This window comes from Motacilla alba, chromosome 2 (assembly GCF_015832195.1).
Source record: "Motacilla alba alba isolate MOTALB_02 chromosome 2, Motacilla_alba_V1.0_pri, whole genome shotgun sequence".
Taxonomy (NCBI): domain Eukaryota; kingdom Metazoa; phylum Chordata; class Aves; order Passeriformes; family Motacillidae; genus Motacilla; species Motacilla alba.
Genome location: NC_052017.1, coordinates 11,809,397 through 11,816,627, shown reverse-complemented (window position 1 = coordinate 11,816,627; position 7,231 = coordinate 11,809,397).

Genomic DNA, 7,231 nt, shown 5'->3' with positions numbered 1-7,231 from the left:
TCCCACCCTGTAACAACCATGAGTCACAGTGAAGCAAAAGCCATCTGTTCATCTGGACACAGATACTGCTTGTCAGTGAGAGGAAACATTTCCACTGAGAATCTCACAGCAGTGGAAATCTCCCTGTGTAGACAAACTTTTGGTGTTTCAGATCTCCTACTCTGCAAATTGCGAACAGTGTAGCTCCCTTTTACCCTGCTTTGTCTGTTATCTTTTTTTTCCAAAAACAGGCAAGAGATTGGCTGCGTGGATGTATTTACAACTTGGCTAGCACCATGAGGCCTCCAAGAAAGCTCATGAGTCCAGCAGTTCTCATCAAAAGCCAAGCATTCAAATGCAGCAACACAGAGCATCACCAACTCAGGCAGTGGCAGGGCCAGCTCCTTCCTACTCCTTCTTTCCATTTCCACTGCTACATCTCAGCTCAGCCGGGACCCCTTGAAAGATGGAAAACCTTCCATGTTCCATCCTGCCCCCAAATGACATCCCTGAGATCAGCTATTGATGAAACTGGGGAAAATGCAGTCGTAATTAATATGTTGTATGTTGAAATAGTTAGTGGCAGAAATTCACTTCGTAAAGATACCAATCCGTCCTAATTAAAACCATGTTTAACTAATACTTTTGGGATGGGGACTGTCACTTAGTGTTTGTTCTTTCCACACATAGCCCAATGGCATTCAGCACTGATGATGCATTTAGGTGTTATCACAATACAGGCAATGAAGAATAATAGCTACAAAAGTATAAATTTCATGCCTTTTTCCTAGCATGACTGCTTCTGTAGGCTGTAGGCATAGTGTAGTGCAAAACCACCACAGCATCTTATACCAATTTGCTTGACTATCGCATAGTTTGGGCTACCACTGAGTAAATGTTTAGCAACTCACATGTGCAGGATGGGTGTCTAATAATTTTCATGTGTGTAATGTTTTGATCAAATTACTTCCACATTCATTTTCATGGATTAGTTTCCAAGTGGACAAGACCCAAAAAAATCAGAAAAACTCTTGAAGGTTTTACTGTACTGAAGACATTCATAATGACGACATTTAAAAAGGGAAAGCACTTCTTACTTCTATTAAAATTACAACATTTACATTCAAATTTACAATACATACACACAATTATGTCAAAGGTATCATCAGCATTCTATAAAACAAAAGTGTGATTGTCTATTAAATCAGATGATACCAAAAAGATCAGCTGGTTAAAAGTTTTCTCCCTCCAGTTAAAACAACAAGACAATCTATTTGCTCTGAATACAACTTTTGATTTCTATCATGCCTCTGAAATTCATAATTTCCAAATGAATGAGTTTTTTTAAATCCCCACTTAAATAAATTTCCTAAACTGCAAAAGAATGGAAAAGATGGAGAAAGAAAGATTTTGGCTTCTCTGTGTGTTTACTAACTTAATTGCTTGTCCCTTGAAAAAAAGCAAGTTGCCTTGAGCATTAAACTCCAAAAAAGTCTCATTTAAAGCAAAACATTTTCGTTTGACAAAAAACTTCTAGGACATCTCCTAAAAAAAAAGTTCACATATTTTTGAGGGAGAATGATTAGATGCAAATAACAGGTAAGGATGACAGAGAACATCAACATGTAATTAAAAAATAATCATAGATGACTTCTGCACCAGGTGAAGATCATACAGCACACACCACCAAAGAAGACAGGCAAGCTTTGCTGGGGAAGTCTTGAAGGAAGCTGCCTATCTCTTGGGGAAAGGAAAAAAGTGTTCAGGAGGAAAAAGATTTAAAAGGCTGTGAAATTGCCAGCAGGATACACAATGACCACCACAGATAAGACCTCCATCAGGTTGCAAATGTATAGGACGAAGTTAACACTTTGGTTGTTATTCAAAAGCAAATGAAAGATGAGTTTATGATATCAAGCCTGGATTAGGACTCAGAAGATCTGAGTTCATTTCTTGGCTCTGCCATAATCTCTCTTCGTGATTTTGGGCCAGAGCTTACATTTGGCATAGAATGAAGGAAGGAAGTAGTATCCTCTCTGTATAGTTAGGGAACTGAGACCCAGAGATAATACTAGCCAAGAACTCATAATGCTTTACTGGCATTTACATTTCCAATAAATTTCTGTGCAGAGAAAAAAGACTGAGAGTTGAGAGGTATCATTGTGGGTCTGATCCTTCAGTTACGTGCGTGTTTTTGCTTACTTGCTATGGAATTCAAATAAAAAATCCTTTCTCCCACACTTTGAACAAAGGGTGGGGTTTTTTGTTGGTAGGGTTTTTGTTTGGGTTTTGTTTGTTTGGTTGGTTGGTGGTTTTTGTTTTGGTTCTTGGGGGGGGGGGGGGGTGGGGGTGATTTTGTTTCTTTTTTTTCTAACCAGGCTGCAATACAAAAACTTAGGAAAAATACTTTTTACACAGTAATTTAAATTTTCTTATGACTCCACAGTCTCATAATGAGGACCCAAGAAACCTCCATGAATGAAAAAGTAACTAGCTATTATGTGTGCTTATATGTTATATATGCCCATTTGTCTCAGATTCGTACAGAGCAAGTATTTTCGTTTTATTTTTACTGTCATCCTACTGCACAATAGCAGTAATGACAACAATGCGAGTGCAATGACAGGGGTTTACACAGCAAACAGCAATTTCCCTGAATTCCTACATGCCAGGCTGAGCTCTGGCACCGACTGGGACTAAACCCTGAGCACTTCAGTGGAAACTCAGGGTTACTCCATCATAGTCACTTGCTTTTCACTTCCTTTTCCCTGTTGATGTCCCAAAGCTACCGGAGTTACTCTGATGTGAATGAGATCTGAATCCTGACCATTGGCAACAGTTACAGAAAACAGGAAATGGGGTATTTCAAATAACAATAGGTGGGAACAGTGAGTAAAGGTTCACTATGTGGTAACGGTGCTGACTCTTTAATGACTGTGTTTATTTCCTTGTGTCCTAAAGAAGGCCACAGTTCATTTTGCTCTCAAATGCATACGTATGGACATGTGCATATCAGACCCTGTATCTAATTTTGCAGTTAATGGTGGGGGGGGGGGGGGGTGAATCAGCACTGGCTCCCACTTCTCGTAAGGAGGGACACAATGAGATTGCTCTCCTGTGCCATGAAAAATCAAGTTGCCAGGGGCAAAAGGTTCATTCCATACCCTGTTAAGAGAAAAGCTCCCTATTGATACAGCAATAGGCATTTTTTTTTTCTTTCCCATTCACCACAGAAAGGAGTACTGTGACACAGAGAAACCCTTAAAACCCTTTACAAAACTTACAACCCATACAATGCACTTCACGTGAAGTCAGAGCAGAGACGTTACAAGCGGGAAAAGCTATCCTGGGCCATGAAGTTAATTCCAAGCAAAGGTCTGCCGTTCTTGGCTGGGGCTTCCACACAACTCCTTGTCTAGTCTTGCCATGACTAATTCCCAGAAAAGGCAGTTTCACAACCTCCCCAGCCAGCCAGCCCTGTGTCTAATTGGCATCACTGCTTAGAAATACTTCCTTGCATTCTCCTATGAAAGTTGTGCAGCTACAATCTAATTCTATGTACTTTTACTAAGCCTTACAAGCAGCTAGTGAGACAGCCCAGCTATTTTTAACAATCATTAGTCCTCCAGTCTCTCGCTTCACAAAATGACTGGCTCTTATTGGGTTCCTTTTCTCACAGCTTCCAAAATTGTTCTGAATTAAGTTTCCCAGCTTAATGCTCTGTTAAATAATGCTCACTAATTAGCAGCAGCAAAAACTAAAAACCAGTCATATGAAAATGAAAAAATGCCCAGTGACACAGGTGTTCTATTTTTTTTTCCTTAGCTCAAGCTGCTTTTTTAATCATTAATCATAGCAAATTCATAGTAAACTTCCTAAAAGCAACTAAGGAACTTGCCAGACAAGCCCCAGTTGTTCCAATTTGCTACTTATGAGGCTGTTCACCCTAAACCCCATCTTTTGTAAAGATGCTTTGCAAAGATTGTGTGCTTTTCTTTATACAGATTATTCATATTTACAAAGAAAGGTCTGGAAGGCTACCTTATCTTTTTTTTTTTTTTTTTTTTTTTAATAGAATAGATGATTTTTTACATCATGGAAGATTTTGTGCACTGCTCGAAAAGTAGTCATCCTAAAGTTCAGATCTCACAGAAATGAAAACAGTTAACTTTTTATAAGTTCAATTTTTATTTACCCTTTACAGGATGAGTGCTTTTAAATACTTTAGAAAACCATACATGATATTTTTTATATTAAAACCCATGAAACTCCTATTCAATTAGGACTCATAACTCCTATTACTAATACTCTTGTGTACTATTAAGCAGACTGCTAAACTGAGCCTCTTGTGGAAACAAGGTCTAATTCTGTCCCAATACAGTCACAGAAGAAAGAGCTGAAAAGTGAATGGATGTTTTGTTCATAAATACGTCCAGCAGCTAAGCATCAGGGAGGGAAAAAAGACCTATTTAAAACATAAAGACAACATGGGTACATGAGAAAACAGATTTAATAACCTGTTTGCAACTAGGTCACTACAGGATTGTCACTCGTAACTACAGCAGCGAGAGACAGAATCACCTTCCCAGTGCCAGGTATGGAAATGGAAAATGTAATTGCCTTCAAGGTGAGGCAATTAAGGACAACTAAAGGAAGACATTCTTCAATACATCTGCCTGGAAAAGGGTTGTTTGTTGACACCTTTTACTCTCATGCTGTTTCTGAGTGCTGATGGGAATCACAGACCAGTGCACTACCTTCTCATTGACTCTTCAGGCACATCTAGGAGAACCAAAGTGAAAACAGGAGTTTAAAAGCATGAATTACAAGGCTCTGTAGCAGGTAAACTGTAGAAATTACACAGCTGTGGGTTCTGTCTGAAGAGAAAGGGAAAAAAAACCCAAAAACCAACGAGTCAGAATGACAAAAACCACACAACACACCACCTCTGACTCAGCTGGGGGTCATTGATTCATGTTCTGTTCACATTAGGCAATGACAACCATTTCTTCTCCTCCATTCTGGTTAATTTTTTACTAGCATTTGTAGGGAAACATACCACCTCTCCTGTTTTCTGTCTACTAAACAAGTTCACATCACATTTACCTAAATTCTTCCTTACCGTATTTTTATGATTATGTCCTTTTAAATTAATTTACCTTTTTCTAGTTTTAGTCTAGTTTATGGTCTGAAATGTAAGTCTCTAACTCTGCCAGAGTGACAGATCAGGAATCACCCCACTTGCTTGCCTACTCATTACAGTTCTATTTATGTATCCTCAAAGAGCATTTACTTTATCTGTGGTAGAATCACATTGCATGCTAGTTTTCGATTTAGCAACTTGCCACCTTGGAAGCAGATAGTTTTAAGTAGCGTTCTCTGCTATCTGACAACACTTTCATGCAATTGACACCCTCTCTTGTCTTTTTATCCCAAATAAAGTCCATTCATCCTAACCAAACCAAAAGCTATTGATTCCTGCCTATTTCATCTAACCTCCCTACATCTGGCTGTACGTGAACCATTTTCAGGAAGTTTTCTCCTCCTCTTACTCTCAGCACTGAATACAATACAGACCAACTTGATGTGTCCTCTAAAAATGCATGAATATCCTAAGAGCAGAACAGGTGCTCCCCCTGCCTCATGTGGAGCTCAGCCCACCTGGAAAACACCGTCTGTCACCTGCTACTTAGGAGAGCAGATTTTCCAGGAACAGTCTACCATTCCTGACAAAAGCGGTTACTACGGAGAAGTGGTGGGGTATGTAATGTGGCAATACAGCTTTTCAGACAGAACCTTACTAAAATTAATGAAGCAAAAGGAAAGGGGAAAAAAAAAGTATACAGGGCTTTTTTTGCCTGCACATATTTGTAAAATAGCAGCCTTAAAGTGGTAAATTGGCTGCTTCTAAATTGTGGACAGTCCTACTAAAAAGCCATTCTGAAACTTCACAGGCAAAGCTCAGACATTTGGAGAAATCCTATACAATTTATACTAACTTTTGCTACCTTTTAAAGTGGTATTGATCACACAGAGTTAAAAACACAGGGAACATTCACAGAATTGGAAGTAAGTATGTGACTACCTCTATGTATTCAAGGGCATCCACCATGAATTAAGTGTACAGCAGTGACAAGAAAGTCATCCAAGGAACTTGGTAGCTGTGCTCCTTCCTAGCTCACAAGCAGTGAGTACACACAGTCAGTACACACACCTCACATACATAAATGAAGAGGCCTCTGCTCTAAATCAGGGTCTTTGTCCTTCCTTGGCACATCTAAATAAAGCTGTGTAGTCCCAGGGGACTGACTGATTTTGCTCTGGATTTTTTAAAGTTAGAACATGTTTCCTTTTAAGGTTTTCAAGGTAAATTCCATCCTGGCTCATGATTGAAAAAATCCCAGTAGTATAAAATGGATATTTGAAACTCAACTCCTTTGTATAGCTCGAAGAAAGTCATTAGGGACTAAATTATATTTTCAAGTATTTTTAGTAGCTCATTCTTTCATTTTCTTTCATTTTGGGGCCTATTAACATTTGTCCTAATGTTTATTATCCTCCACAGACTACAATAAATTCCCTTCAACTCACACACCATCCCTTCGTTCCACATGGCTGCTGTTAGTGCCAGTAGTTTCCCTTCAGCTTGTGTTCCACGGAACTGTCTCCTAAACCACAGCATGTTTTTGACTCACCATTTCATTTTAATTCCTGATTAAGTACATACTGGGTAAACAGTATGCTTTGTCTGCTTTCTTCATTCTGTTTTCTTACCCATTCTTTCTTATCTGGGTTTGACCTTTAGTTCTATTGATGCCTTTTGATACTTGAAATTAAAATTTCTCAGTACAGTCGCAATCTAGAACTCATCCAGAGACATATATGTCAATTTTCTTTTGTCCATTGGTAATTGTCAAATGAAACCCAGCATTTAATCAGAGTATAAACTAAAACAGTTTCTACTGCACAACAGTCACATCTGTGCCATAGTGTTCTTTGATTCGGTTCATTTTTTCCTACAGGATTCTTCATCCCACTCAACCAATCACAGACTGACAGCAGTGCAGAAAACCTTACTTATTAAAATAAAGAGGCATTTCATTTAAGGACTTTTTCATCTCCACCAATTTACATCTGCTGTTTCCAGTTGTCCTTCACTGGGAAATACTGCCCATACAAAATAAGATCATTATGTCTCAGACTCCACGTGGGCAGAGCCAACCTCATCCAGCTTCTGACAAGCCCAGATTTC